At 41.4% G+C, this 16,352-nt stretch overlaps 1 protein-coding gene across 1 annotated transcript in view; it reads right to left on the bottom strand.

The window, feature by feature from the left end:
• PDE11A (phosphodiesterase 11A) overlaps positions 1-16,352 on the bottom strand; it is a 441,965-nt gene that overhangs the window by 90,255 nt on the left and 335,358 nt on the right. The gene's annotated exons all lie outside the window — the stretch shown is intronic.

Here is a 16,352-nt window from a genome sequence, read left to right as displayed (position 1 = left end):
TCAAAAAAGGAAAACTAAAGGAAAATTCTAAGAGAACGATCATTGTGGAAACTGTATAGGGCGTGCTGATGCTTAAAAATGTGTCTGCTCTGCTGTGTTTGTTTTTCGAGCTCGGTACCCCCCGCCTCCCGAGATATAGAACTCCGAAGGGGGTGCCGGAATCTCGGCAAAGTTTAAAGCTCCCGCGTCACGCGGGCCAATAGGGAGCTGAACCTGATGACGTCACAGCTTCCTACTGGCCCTTCAGAAGTTTTGAAACTCCGCCATTACACGAACCCTGCTAGTCGAGCATAGCAGCTACTGGCACCCCCTACGGAGGTAAGTATCTCCAGAAGCAGGGGGACGCAAGAGCTGAAATTAATGGGGTCTAGCTCCGGAGACCCCCTGCTTCAATCCTGCGTTAAAAAAAAAGGAAATGAATGACCCGCTTGGATTGCCTCTTTAAGCGCTAAAGTGCCAGCACAGCTATGCTAAATTTGTTATTATTGCGAATAAAAACTGTGTAGACTAGATTCTGATATTATTTATTCTGCCTCCAAAATACTAGAAAACATTGTGGGTTACCAAGAAATGCTAATTTATACAGAAAAAAAATATATATATATAATTACAAAGCCAGTAATTGCATAAAAAATGTAAGATTATAAATGTAATATTATGTTCATTTCAAGTTGCTTCTTACAGGGAAGCAAGGACTGTGTCAAAATATAATGTGGCAGGTCTTTTTATTGCTCATTTATTTGAATATATTGTATGACAAACCACACTGCTTAGATAAAAAATATGTATACAGTATGTTTGGAAGAAAATTGAACATAATTATATGTATAATGTTACTGAGGCCATATCTGCTTACCAGTGCTATTGCACAAAGCATCTTCTGGCGCTGGAGGGCAGCTCATGACCCGTTCAAGAGAATGGACTTCAAGGCATCTTCCAGCATTGGTGTCTTGTGGACTATCACCACTTAGTACTGTATATATGGCCACTAGTATCTTTCATTTTCAACTGGTATCAGTTGGTTGGAGGTTAGTGGCCCCTCCTCCCTGGGTTTAAACTTACCCCTCCCCACTTTTTGAGTAGCAGCTTTTTCCATGTACCTGTGCCAAACAGGTCTATTAAGACCAATCTCCCCCCCCCTCACTGCAGAGGTAAATGGGAATTTTCACAGGTAGTGTTAGGACCTGCATGAGAATACGAACATTGAAGTATTTAACTATGTATTTTGTCACATTGGATGTAGCATTGAGTATTTTTGTCTTTTGTTATATACACTTCCATGTTTACAAAGTTATTTTAATTTCAATAAAAATACATTTCAAATGTATTTATTCTTAGTACAAATTGCATTACATTTTAACTATGTGGCCAATTTTAATTCAGTACAAAAAAGAAGAAGCAGGCACAAGGTCTTACTCAAAAGGCACTTGAGAAAGGCAGTATTAGACTGCCGAAACGTTGGACTTTATGGCATATTAAACCTCCTTTTGAGTAAGACCGTGTGCCTGCTTCTTCTTCTTTATACTGGAACATTTGGGACTACAGGAGCTCCCCAGGACAGCGCACCGGCAGCTAAGTACCCCACCTCTGTTACCCTTGATATTAAGTGCGTGTCTCATCCTCTGCCAATTTTAATCCCCCAGTCATTTTGAAATTCCAAGATATATAAATGTCCAATATTTTTTTCCAGAGGATTTTTTATATATTGTAACCTTTTTTTTTTAAAACCAGTTTTGTAAATGTTTGGAGAGCCTCAACAACAAATGTACAAGTGCTTTAACGGTTTTTATCAAGTATGGGCTTCCAAAAAAAGGGATGTCCTGGCCAGAGTTAATCGTTTGGGCATACATTTGCTAAGCAATTAAACATCACTAATTATGAAACAAACAATGAAAATTGCAGAGCTATTGCATGGCTCAGTGCTTTCATATTTCAACTCCACTAAATGCTGCAGAGTGGAATATACACTTTTAAATGGATGCCAGAGCTGACAACTTGTATTAAAGTTGTGTAATGACACAAAAGTATAAGACACCATTGCTGAAAGCAACAATTTGAGCTCCTTGTTAATACCACCTTGGTCTTACAGTACCTCCTAAAGACAGTGGTTCTGTCAATGTGTGTCCCAGAACTCCCTGTACAGAGGGATACTATGGATGCAACATCACCAAATAAGGGAAATGTTGCAATGACAGACAATATTCTCCTTATGCATTAGGACTGGCCATATTATCATTACAAATATTGCAGTAAATATCTGCTGAACTGGAGTCACCAGGGGTAAAATCAGAGCGTTGATGTTCCTCCTCCTTTCTACGGATAAAAATGTGTATTTTGGATTTGTGCGCTTTGCTCTACAATGTAATATATGCCAAAGAACAGTTATCCTCTACAAAGAAAGCTCAAGATTTTTAAATGAAAGTTTCAATCTGGTATAGACGGTGCAGAATTAATAAATAATAATAATAATAATAATTTTGAAAAAGAATGCCTCAAGCTTAAAATCAGTGGTAGAAGTGGATTTTTACAGCTCCAAGATTGTGTTAATATGCTTTTAATTTACATTAGAGAAGCCAAAAACACACAGCAGTATTTGATGGTGCAGTAGAATTTATTTCAACGGGAATAGGATTGAACCATAATTCATGAGTGGAGGATCTTAAAATGAGTTATGAAGGTCATTCTCTTGCACAGAAATGAATTGTGTGATATGGTCATAACCAACTTTTATGTATTGCGCCATAGGTAATGCAAGGTTTTAATTATCTTTTTTTATTTCTCCAAATTTAAATACATAAAAAAAAGAAATTAGGCGAGAAAATTAACCATCAAGTAAAGTAAAAAAAAAAAAAAGCAAAGAAAACACATGATTTAGTTATTTCGTTATGTAGTGAAATAATCCGACAAAAATTAACTACTTCTTGAAATGAATAGCAGTGGATACGTATCCAATTTATCTATGATAGTACCCAGAGCCTCAGCTGCTTCAAGTATTGAAAGCATACAGGCATACCCCGGTTTAAGGACACTCACTTTAAGTACACTCGCGAGTAAGGACATATCGCCCAATAGGCAAACGGCAGCTCACGCATGCACCTGTCAGCACGTCCTGAACAGCAATACCGACTCCCTACCTGTACCGAAGCTGTGCGCAAGCGGGGAGACTATAGAGCCTGTTACACATGTGTTATTTACATCAGTTATGCACATATAGGACGATTGCAGTACAGTACATGCATCGATAAGTGGGAAAAAAGGTAGTGCTTCACTTTAAGTACATTTTCGCTTTACATACATGCTCTGGACCCATTGTGTACATTAATGCGGGGTATGCCTGTACCCCTATATGATTCCACAACAATGAGGTTTTGTTTACCGTACACCGGTGGAATATTGACCTCTTAGGTACAGGCTCACATACAGAAAGACCAAAGTAAAGTAATGGCAGTGATATGATTAATGGGCTAAAACTATCTGATTGATAAGTATTCTAACCCCTTTACTGATAAAGGGGCCTGTAACTCATTTGATATTTACAACAAGAACCCTAAATAGAGTGGAAATCCGTCTTGATTGCTCCGTACTAATAAAAAACGAGAGAAGGCAATTATAAGGCAGAGGTGAGAGCACAGGAGATCCCCACCAAAGATCCAGTTGCAGTGTTTACAAATACAGTAAAGCTTGGATAAACATCCAACAAAAATAATTGTCTGATTTAAAAAAAGGCATCAACTGCACAGTTTGAACTCATAATTTTTAATGTATTAATTATCAAATTTGATGCTATTAAACATGGTTTTGCCACTGGTTCACTTTGGTGCTATGTAGGACAGACAGTGTTGAAGATCCATGCTATTATTTGATAAGAGTACCACTTCTTTTTCTTATTTCCGAATCTACAGAGATAAACAAGAAAACCCAACTGTGCCATTTTGCCTGTTCCATCTTTCACTTCAATATTAACGCACAACATAACATTAGGCGGTTTAGCATCACAGATTGAATGTTTAAATGTAAGTAGAAATAAAGTCTACATTTTGACTATCCCACTTCAGCTCACAAAAAAAGTGATTTTCAAACATATTACCAATGGAATTAGCTCACAAATGTACCTTTTGTTTTTTTTTTTAATTTTTTATAGAAAATTACAAAAAAAAAATATTTTCATCGGGGACATGACACGCGAACCTTGGATCTCTCCTGTTTCCTCATCTGATGCCTGTGCAGAAATGATATCATATTCCTGTGCACTCCTGCTTATCGGAGGTGAAAACAGGCGACAAGGAAGCAGAAAATTAGTGTCTGTGGAAGTGGAGGCCCAGTCTGCGCTGTATCTTTGTCTCTGTCTGATGCATGTGTATGGGGTATGTATGCACGTGTGTTTATGTGTATTTATATATATGTGTGTCTGTGTATGTATGTATATATATATATATATATACAGGAGGAACACCGTTTCAGGTCCCATATGGACGCTCACCAGACCTGATGAAAGGTCCATATGGGACCTGAAACGTTATTCCTCTTCTGTTCCTGGCTGTCACAATAAATGGTGAATTGCATTATGAACTTGTGAGTAGAGATGTACCATGTACCTCTGTCCTAGAGGAGACCTGCATTTTGAAGAGTTTGTTTGTATATACGGTATGACTCATGTATTGCCATTGGGTGCAATAAAGTGTTACATCTGTATGTACAGTATATTGTGCATATATGTTCTGTGTGTGTGTGTGCATATATGAATAGCATGCACTGTTGTGTGCATGTGTTTGTACAGGCATACCCTGCATTAACGTACGCAATGGAACCGGAGCATGTATGTAAAGCGAAAATGTACTTAAAGTGAAGCACTACCTTTTTTCCACTTTACAATGCATGTACTGTACTGCAATTGTCATATACGTGCATAACTGATGTAAATTATGCATTTGTAACAGGCTCTATAGTCTCCCCGCTTGCGCACAGCTTCGGTACAGGAAGGGAGCTGGTATTGCTGTTCAGGACGTGCTGACAGGCGAATGCGCAAGCTGACATTTGCTTATTGGGCGATATGTCCTTACTCGCGAGTGTACTTAACGTGAGTGTCCTTAAAGTGGGGTATGCCTGTATAGTGTTTGTTCATGCATGTTGCGTACATCTGGTGTGTATATTTGGTCTGTTATAATGTGTTATGTGTTATGTGTTTCTGATGTGTGAACATATGAATTGTCTATGGTATGTATATCTGGTGTGTTTTTTTTATTGCATGTTTGCATGTGTATGGAGATTGCTTATTGTATGGTGTGTACATATGTGTAGGGTGCATGTAGCGTGCATCTATGTTTGGTGTGTGGGCTGCCTAGTTCCTGGGCCAGTTGGTTGGGCTTGCCCCCGTGCTAACATTTGCCAGCCAGCCCCTGCTGTGCATCTTGCTATATTTTTTCTTTGGAACAAAAAAAGGGAAGGAGACTCAACAAAGAGACTTACGGTCTGTAGATATGTCCTTGCAAGGCGCAAAGTGAAAGGTGCAAGCAAAGTTTCCATTCATTTGTGAGCAGTAACAGATATACATGCGGCCTTTCTTCAGGTAGGTGTGGCTCATCGGGAAGGTGAAAGACCACATGGGATTGAAACATTTAATACAAATAAATGGAAACTTTGCACCTTAAAGAAGCTTCGCTGATCCTTGCAAGGAAATATCTATAGACCGTGAATCGCTTTGTCGAGTACTGTCTCCTCCTTCCCTTTATTTGTTTCTTAGGCTGCGCTTATAGTGCCGGTGACAGCGACGCCACGTCAAAACAAATGTATTGCCGCCGTCGCGTGCACTTCTTGTAAGCGCGACGGAGCGACGGCTTGGTCGCGATCGCTGGAAGTCATGATTTTTCCATCGAGCGTAGCCTGACGTCACCGTTGCGTCGCCGGCACTATAAGCGTAGTCTAATATTTAACAGTGTGGCCACACGGTCTGGAGACAAGCACCCATTACAAATGATACTATAACTGCTTGTTACCCACTTCTAGTATCTCTTTTTCATGTTTCTAATATTTTCTTCTTCCTTTTCACCGAGGAGATAGAATGGTGCAAAATGTCAGAAATATGAGTGACAAGTATCTTACATTTTTACAGAGGAATAAAGGATGGAAAAATAAAAGTTTTTTGTGCTTCAAATTTCACTTTCAGGAGCTTGATAAATGTGCTCCTAGTTACAGGCACTATTCAACAACTGAGAAATCACAAACTTGAAATATACCAGAGGGTCCCTCATGTGGTTGAAAGAGGGAATAAAGACTTTACAAATGATGCTAACACTTTTCATATAGTGGGGATAACTCAAGCAAATTGTTTCCAAATTGTAGCAATGCCATGTAGCCTGACTGTTATTCTTGCTCTTCCAGTGTCAAATGTAGTATATTTTTGGCGTTTCATATCCCTGACATACAGTACCAGTTAACATCATCTCCAATCTGCCACTATAAATAATGTTTATTAGGGGTAGAAAAGGTTCTGGGAGAAAATAAGTACTGTAACTGTTGCATAATGTATCAAGTAAGATTAAAGTACAGTAGCCTCTTCTATTGTTCCACAAAGCCCCTCTGAAGTTTGCACAGGGATGAAAAAGACAAAAAGTTTCCCTTAAAGGAAAGCGGATATTGGTAAAAATCTGCAAAGTGTTTGTTAAAGTTTACGGCAGCTCATATTTATCAGAAGTCTTTAATGCTAAAGAAATGGGACAGCGTAACAGACTGAGACACAGAATTGAAAGCCCTTGACTTGTAGGCGGTGTCGGCATGACATAAGGCCGGGGAGGTCTCCACGTGGATGCGTGATCTGCAGGTAGCGAGGCGGTGCGGTGGCTGCTGGCTCTAGTACTCAGCGGTGAGGCGGGTGTATCAGCCGCGGGGGGAGGGGTGTTTCTGGAGGAGCAGAGTTGGATGGCGGCAGGATGGGCTCCAGCGTCGTGGCTGGTTTAGCTAGGGTGGCACGGGCCTCAGCAGAGGCCTGAAGGTATCTGGGCCTAGGGCGGAGAAGGGAGAGGCCACAGCATGAGGAGAGGGAGTGTGGCTTCGAGCCGCAATGCTGCCCCAGTACGTGACATCACGAGGGGTGGTCTGGATGATGTGGCCGTTCAAAGCAGCAGGGAATGGAGCAGCAGGACCCGCAAGAGGGAACGGCTGGGATAGCGGTTCAGCCAGCCTCCACTGAGGCCGGGAGAGCAGGCGTGAGGACAGGGGGCTGGAGCAGGGGAGGGGAGCTGGGGGTGAGATGTTTTGAGCTTTGGGGGAATTCTTCCTGCACTGGGGGCAAAGAGGGGGGCTGGGTGCATTGGGCACAGGTCCATCGGTGGCGGGCGTCAGGAGGCGGTGCGGTTAGGTGGTCATGGTCAAGGGTCAGGGGTTACGCATGCAGTGTGGGGCCTCGGGTTGTGTTAGTACCTGCAGTTGTAGTAGGGGCAATGAAAGAGGGGATTGGGGCTGGGGTCAGCAGCAGTGGGAACGGAGGGGGTAGCTGCAGTGGTGGCTCCAATGGGGGGTCCTGCTGATGGGGCTATGATGACTGAGGGCAAGAAAAAGGAGGGTGAGGGGGAGTAGAGGATACTAGGTTTATGGCAACTTATCTTTGTTAAGCTAGCCAGCTGGGGATGCACCTGACGGTGACGGTAAAGGAACAGGTTTCAAAAGATGATTATGTGGATTTACTGACATTATTACCGGAGTATAAGGAGCTGGCAAAGTCAGGTAAAAGGAGGATGAGAAAGAGGAGGCGGCCGAGAAGGCAAGCTCCCAAGTCTTTTGGGGACTGGTTGCAGGCCTTCACGATTTTGGCATGCGTAATTGGGGAGAAGCCAGAGCATTGCACTCTGCACTCTTCAAATACGTGGATACAATTCGGGAGGCTTACAAATCGTATAGGGGCGCCTTGTGGTGGAAGTACGACAGGGACTTCAGACAGAAAATGGCAGTTAGGAAGCAGTTGAGATGGGACGTGAAGGACATGGACCTGTGGATGTCCAAAAAGAAGCCACATAAGACACCCCTATTTCAGGCCAGGGCCAGCAGCTTGCAACATGCTGGGCTGTTGGCTGGAGAACAGTGTAAGTGGGGTGGGGGTGTCATTTCAGGCACAAGTGCAAAGGCTGTGGGGTAATCACCCAGTGTCAAAGTGCTTAAAAAGGGCAAGGCTGGATTCAGAAAATGAGCGAGTGGAGAGGCTGGGGCGAAGAGCGAGGGCAACTGTAAATATTGATGAGATGGAACCGTGGCTCCGCCGCTACCCTGACAGACAGCGAGACACGGGCTTCAGGAATTGTTTCAGGATCCCCTTGAGGGAGGTAAAAGTTTCCCTCTGTAGAAGGAACTTGAAATGACTGGAGGTGCACGTGGGGGTGGCATGGGCGAAGATAAAGATGTGGGGCTGGGCAGAATGGCAGGCCCATTTTCTTCTCCCCCATCACCGGGATTGAGAATATCTCCACTCGGAGTGGTTTTGAAGAAAGAGCCAGGTTAATTGAATCTCATGCATCACCTGTCATACTCAGAGGGGTTGTTGGTGAATGATGGGATTGATAAGGAATTGTGTAGTGTACTGTATGCATTATTTGACAGGGCCAGGGACATGTTGAGAGAAGCAGGGCCCAGGAGCGTGGGAGGCAAAGGCTGACAGAGTGGGCTTTCCATCTATTGCCTGTGCACTCGGAATGCCTCCACCTATTAGGGTGCATGTTGAGGAAAGAGTTCTTTGTTGATCTGTGCCTCCTGATGGGGTGTTCAATCTCATGTTTTTATTTTGAAACTTTGAGCTCATTTTTAGAATGGACATTGGGGGATGTGGCCAGAGTTGGGGGCATCCTTCAATACCTGGATTACTTTCTATTTGTAGGAAAGGATGGGTCCGATGTGTCTGGGAGGTTACTAGGAGAATTTCAGGATCTCATAGCCCGTTTTGGGGGCCCATTGGCTAGAGACAAAATGGAGAGCCCAGTGGTATGCATCAGCTTTCTGGGAATTTAAATTGATATGGTGAAGATGGAGTATCGTCTCCGGGCCTTGAAGCTGAGGGAGTGGTGAGGGAATTTATCGGGCTTAAAAAGGCTGAATTGAGGCAGTTATCATTCTTGCTGGGTCACCCCAATTTGGCGACCAGGATCTTCCCCATGGGTTTGGTCTTTGGGAGGCGACTGGCATTTCCAACGACAGGATTTGAAGCTGCAATACCACTTCATCAGTGTGACAAAGTAACTCAAAGGGGACCACCGGGTGTGGGACGCCTATCTGGGGTGTTACAACGGTCATACGCTGGCTTTGCAAGGGTTGGTGGAAAGCTGGCAGATAGAACGCTTCACAGTGCATCAGGATCTGTAGGTTTTGGGGCATTTTTTAGGATGGATGGTGCATGGAGCAATGGCTGAAGGAGTGGGGTTAGCAGAGGTTTATGGGGAACTTGAAGTTTTTGGAGCTCTTTCCGCTGATGGTGGCAGTAGAGCTATGGAGGCTTGCCAATAGTTAGGTCATCTTCTGGACAGACAATATGGGTGTGATGGCGGCCATGAACGGGCTATCGCCTTCACGGGCAAGGTTGGAGAAAGGGTATCTGCTATTCCTATCTCGATTTCAGTTTGCAGCGTTCTTGGAGCGGCCACAACAGGGCAGTCCTGCCCACAGAGGCTGTAGAAGGAAGCAGTATGGAGGTGATGGAGCTGGTGCAGGCTTTGGTAGTCCCCGGTACGTGGTCAGCATACACCAGGACTTGGGAGGAATGGCGGTCCTGGTTGAGAGAGGATTTAGAAGGAAAGAGGATGAGGTCGCAAGGATAGAGGTGACCAGGGATAAACTACTGAGATTTCTGTTAAGGAAACAGGAATTGGGAGTCTCAGCCTCAGTGGTGGCAAAGTTTTTGGCGGGAGTCTCCTTTTTCCTAAAGTTCAAAGGAGAAAGGGATTATACGAAGGATGTCATGATATGCAGGGTAGTAGTAGGTTGGAAAAGGGCGTCAAGAGACAAGAATGATTGAGCCCAGATTTCGGCAGCAATGCTGGAAAAAATAGTAGGTACAACACGTGAGGCGTGTGATTCTGGTTAGGAGGCAAGACTGTTTAGTGTAGCGTTTTGCCTGGCCTTTTTTGGGGTCATGCGATTTAGTGAAATAGTGAGCGCCTCAAAGAAGTGTGTGGTTGCAGAAAGAGGATGTACTGTAGTGTGTGAAGCCGGGTCAGTGCAGTTTAGGATCAGGAGGTCAAAGACGGACCAGCGGAAATGGGGAAATGAGAGGACAGCATGATCGGGCACGTGGGGGGGGGGGGGGTGCCCCTTCCTTTTTGATACTTGCAGACAGGACTGCGGCATCCCGTTTTTTCATTTGTAAGGGTTTTGAAAAAATAGCAGGTTTTGGGGACTTGATAATCACTCTTTCAGGACTGTGGGCGGCATCTGAAGCCGCTAGATTGGGCCTAGGAGAGGCAGCTATTAAATAATTAGGCTTTATTTTTATTAAATAGATCATGACACGATGTAATATGTCATGTGTTGTTGTTCATCTGAGGTTATATTTACCTAAGTTGTAGACCTGCTAAGGAACAGATGATTGTTATTGTGTCCTGATATGTAAAACCATACAATTCAAAGAGGGTGTACTTTCTTTTTCACACAACTGTATGCAGTGATATCTTATAGCCTGGCGGTGTATGATGGCTCGTTTTGTATGAGTGGGGTGGAAGCTCGAGTTATGGAGGTGACTACATCTGTCTGTGGCTTTCTCGTATAAATATGTGTGTAGCTTGCCATTCTTCAGTGTTTAGTATTAGGTGATACCTTTTTTTACTTAAGTACTCATTTATTCTGTACTACCAAAACTGGACTAACATGGCAATTTCTATTTAAATTCTAATATATTGCATACTTTTGCCACTTTCTCCTTGCAAAAATCTCCCTCAACCCTAGGCATACTAATGGGAGATTAAGAAATATTGGTACAAATGTAGTAAGCATTGGCCAATAGTAGCCTTAGGTGAGAGAAAAACAGGCAACTGCCCAGCACGAAATACTGTAGGGGGCCCTGATATTTTGCAAATGTTTGCAAATCATTGCATTGAATTCTTTAATGTTATGGATGATGAAACAATTCCTAAATTAGATGACAGAGGTTAATCAAATGGTGCATAGATTCATATTTGATGTTAAATCTTTGGCTAAAGTGGGTGGTGATAACCTTGAAAAGGGACGCAAAGATGTATCTTAGACAGATTCTATAGATTGCCGACTGAAATCAAGAGGTTTTTTTTGGTTATATAAGCAACCTCAAGAAAAAGCCACAGCGTTAGCAGCCTTTCAGTTTATTCAGAAATCTAACATTCAAGATATTTACTGTACCAAAATGTATATGTAGTACCTCACATTAGTCTGACTGTACCTGTAACAGTTGTGTATGGTGAGAAGTCATTTTCAAAGTTGAAAATTATTTAAAACATTATCTGCGCTCTTCTATATCACAGGAACGTCTAGTTGGATTAGCATTGGTTTCCATTGAACATAACATTGGCAGAGATTTGGCAGTGATCTGATTGAGGATTTTGCTTCCAATAAGGCTCAAAGTTACATTCCAATAAATATACCACTGAATTTCATTAATCAATTAAATAGCTATTAGCATCTGTTATGATATCTTCGTTTAAGGCTCCTTTTTGTCTTGTAGGAGCGTTACATTTGCAGGTCACAGCATTTTTCTTGTTGTTTATGACTTGTGCAACTTTTAGAAATCATTGCGGATATAATGTTACATGTGTTATGTAAATTGATATGTAATATTTTTCACTACAGTTGTAATACATATTATTACACTGAATGTTTTATGATACTTTCATTGTCGCTCCATCGACAGGGTAAAGTGAAATTTAAATCAGAAATGTCCGTCTTGCTAAGTTACTTATAGGCAACAAAAGACAGGGGTGCCCAATGCTACATCAAATTGACAAAACATATTTGGTAATAAGTATAAAGTTTCAATACTTAAATAATAATAGTAATTACTTGGTTATTTAGTTAAACCCTTTGGCCAAAGCGTTGTAAGCCTGCATACAAAAACGTCAAGGTATAACCAATAATGCAGGTCCTAACACTAAAACTGTGAACCCTTCCTGTTACCTTTGTATGAGGGGAAGCAACTACAGTGAGTCTTGTCCATTTGCCACACTCGGTTGCACTCATTTTGGCATAAATATATTTTCATGATGTGGTGGGTGTAGGAGTTTGAGCTACCTGGGAATGTGCATGTGTTAAGTTACTTATAGGTCATCAAATTCAAACCTCTAAGGGGCCCCCAATACCTCCCTTGCCCGGGGCCCCAAGAGCCCTCAGGCCACCCCTGTCTATGCCATACAATACCTTAGAGCCCAATCAAGTCAATTATGTTCCTTAATCTCACTGATTAAGCTTTCACATGTTGACCAATATGATAGGGGCCTCAGTGAAAATGTCTCGGTCTTTAATCACAATTTATACAGCATCTACAGCAACAGTGCTATCTGCTTAAGTTGTACAGTACTGTGTGTTATTCTTTTGTATTATGTTTTTACATACAGTACATTACATGTATCATAGGGATTCCTTACTGCCCTTAGATATTTGGCCCCATTCTCCCATCATGGTTGGATGGATAATATGGCTGCCAGCTACTTCCCTCTTGTGAAACAATGAATAAAGAGTATTTTGCAATAATGCACAACGTTCCATTATTTAATAGCTGGACACACTTTACCATTCCGAAAATGCTGCGATGAACAAGGGAAACTTTTAGCTTAACCAGGCGTCTCTCAGTGTAAACACCGGAGCAATTGTGCTACAAAATACTACCCAGTTAAGGTAGTAAAAATATGTTCATATATTTTTAATGTACACTGAATGGTTAAATGCTTTAGTCAGAAATTCCATTCGCACCACTCGCAGTAAGATATTTACAGATGCACTTAAACAAAGGTTTAAACACTACTAGAGGTTTCACCATTAAACTATAATGTATGCTTGAATTGCTTTAAACGTCATTTACAAACAAGAACAGATCTATGTATTGTGATGATTTTGCATAATAGACACTGGTCTGCTTGAAGAAAGAAAGAAAAATTGAGATTTTTAGCCTTAGATCACCACCTAGAGGAATTATACTCAGTGGGTTCTTCTTACAATGTGTGTGATTTTGTGATTGGGCTTAGTGGGCAATTTGATCCCCAATTTTCCACTGTGCTCTATGTAAACTCAGGTATCTCCTCAGACTTTTCTTTATTCCTTATTCCTTATTATATATATGACCATAGAGAATTCTGAGATTTTGATGGAAAAACCTTTCTAATCCCCCATTAAAATGTTCTGCAATACCCCTTATTTCCATTCACATTTTGTCTGCACTGAGTGTATTAAAAAGGCTTCAGGTATTCATCACTGATTCTGAATGTATCTACTGTAATTCATTTCAACATCAAACACTGCTGGCTTAGCTCATCGTCTACTGGTTCTCCTATAAGTCAGAGTTCTGATTTTCACGAGGAAGATGGTCCCCATGAAAATAAAGTACTGTAGGCTCCGTGGCAATGAGATCGAATTGAGAAACATTTGGCGAAGATTGAGCACAATATTATAATGAGATGTATCAAAAGTTTTCCTCTCTCTATGTGCCAAATAAATCTGCCAGGTTTTACTGGTATTAACTTCTGGTTCAAAAAGATCTGCAGCAAACGTAAGAACTGAGATGTGAAAAATGTATACATCGATCCCAGCTCGCACACTGACGCAGATGCTACGGGCTTGCATCAGTTTTATGTATAGATGTGTTTTGAGGTGTTTATGAAGTAGAAGTAATCCCAATATAAGCTAACGTGACAATCTGGGCCATTTTTAGTGTAGAATGCATTTATCAATTGCAGCAAATTAGAATTATAGGCTTTCTGTCCACAATCATATAACCTTTTTGATGGCAAGCCTATAACTATAAATACATTCTAAGTACACTTTTGCGTTACGCTCTATTAAGAATTATCAGAACCTGTTTGCATCTCACTTATTATGCCAAATTTGTACCCTTCTCACCACATTGACCATATTGACCAGTTCTGAAAATAACTAAAAAGACACCTGAAAAGTTGAAATAACTGTTAACTCTTTGAGTGTCGGAGGGGCTGCGCCCACAGCACCAGAGTGCTACGGCCCCTTTGGCACATCGTGATCACGTGATCAAGCGATCGCTCCTTGGAGTGATACCCGGATCGTGACATCACTGATGATGGGAATGGTAGCAGAGGAGCAATGTTCCGTTCCTGTGTCAGCTATATCACGTTCAGTGCTCCGCAAGGGCGCAGTCCCCAAGCTCCAGTAGGAAATAAGCAGAAAGGCCATGACATGGCGGAAGTGCCAGACCCCATGATGTGGTGGCTAGGTCATGGGGAATCCAAAGGGTTTACAAACAGAAAATATGTGCGCCATTATCTATTTGAAAAAGAGCAAATATTTAACTACAATATCAACGCGGTGCAGAAGTAAAAGTGGATGTATATGTAGAAAAGCATTTGGTTATAAATCAGACATCCTCTCAAATTTTCTACATTTAAGACTGTGCCAAATGGACTAAGATATAGGAAAGCATCTGCAGCACTTTAATTGAGGCTGACACAGTCCTGTTCCGGAGGACACCCAGTTCTGCTTGGTAATGAAAAATAGAAAACTAATGAAATCAATCTGAGTCCAAACATCTGAAATATTTCTGTATTATTGTAGCTTCTAAGGGTATCACATGTGTCTGTATTCTACTATGTACAACCCTGCATAGACAATCTGCCCCATATGTATTATCACTAGGATCATTATCGAGTTGTGCATAGTGACTGTGTGTCAACCATCTTTTTTTGACCGTTGGTTCATTAGTTAACTCAAAGTCACTGCCTTCATATTTTTTATTTGTATATGGTCTTTGACATTTTTAACTTCATAAACATTTGTCAGGATGCCAAACTGTACATGAAGTGTGACAGGGCTGTGCAACTACTTACTAAGCCACAAATCAATACAGACTCCTCGGGAGTATTATAACGTTCACTGCCTTCTTCCAAATTCCAGTCTTGATGTGCAAGGCTCAGGTGGGAAAATGCCAGATATATAATTCTGCCTTGATCTGCAAGTCACGGCTCTATGTCAAATTGTTTTTACACCTGTCAAATGATCATCGTTTCAGCCAAGCTGAGTCGGCTATTTTGTTATTGAATTGCCCAATGGATGGGGCATGACAATTAATATTTTATGATGGTTGCATGGATATTTTATGCCCTTCTACAGATTTCTTCTATCTCAACATGTCAGTTCTGCAGCTTGGTCTTGTAAATCAATAGATATCACCCATGGGTAGTAAACCAAGAGAAGAAAAAGAAACATGAACTGTATACCATATGGTAATTCATCTTTTTTTCAGATTCAAACAGATGTTTCTTTATTACTTATGCATGAGGATATGTATGTATTTATTCTTTTTGATGGCTCTTTGGCCAATTGGATGCATTCTCAGAGCCCACGCTCATACTCATCACTCTGTTTTATAGTTATCTAGGACATGGGGATATAAAAATTGTGTGGTTTATTTATGTCACAATTTTCGTAATGCTATTTTATTTTCTTAATCTCCAAAATCTTAGTATTTGTCATGTTCCATTGTCTTGGGAAGCGGCATATTTTAAATTGCATTCATTTGCTTTTAGAAGAAAAGCCTTTTCTATAGTCATTTTAATGGACCAGGCTAATAGTATAGTGATAGGCAATAGCTTCTCAGCCTTAAAATAAATGGTTGGTCAAAAAATGTGCAACCGTAACCTTTCTTAAAAGCGAGTAACAAGATAGCATGCTGTTAGAAAAATGCTTAGGACCAAGTTGCCCATAGTACTATGCTATAATACATCTTCAAGTGAACCAGCCACAAGGTGTCTTCCAGCACTGGATGATGTCTTATGGCAGTTGGCAGTTGGGTGGAGGATCTTCTATGTTCAGGAAATAGCAGAAAGAAGTCTGGAAAAAGTAGATAACTGTCTTGACACAAACAAAAATACATATAATTTATTCTTCAGAATGTGTACTGACGTTCACTAGTTATCTCAGGAATCTGAAAACTGGTGGTCCTTATGATTTCTAGTAGACATCATCATGTTTGATAGGAGCGCATGTCCCCCGTTCTCAGGGAGCTGTGAACATGACAATGATGGAAGATTAGGGGGTAGGTTGTGAGTCCTGGTCATTATGCCTGGTGGTCCAAGGCACTCCGGTATTGCTGAACTGCTGTTCTATAGGGTAATAAGCTTAAAAAATATGTTTCTAAAATGTACCTGCATGTTGTGAGTTTATCATGTTAC

Source organism: Ascaphus truei, chromosome 7, assembly GCF_040206685.1.
Source record: "Ascaphus truei isolate aAscTru1 chromosome 7, aAscTru1.hap1, whole genome shotgun sequence".
NCBI classification, from domain to species: domain Eukaryota; kingdom Metazoa; phylum Chordata; class Amphibia; order Anura; family Ascaphidae; genus Ascaphus; species Ascaphus truei.
The sequence above is the reverse complement of the archived record's forward strand: the minus strand, read 5'-3'. Positions and strand labels throughout refer to the sequence as shown.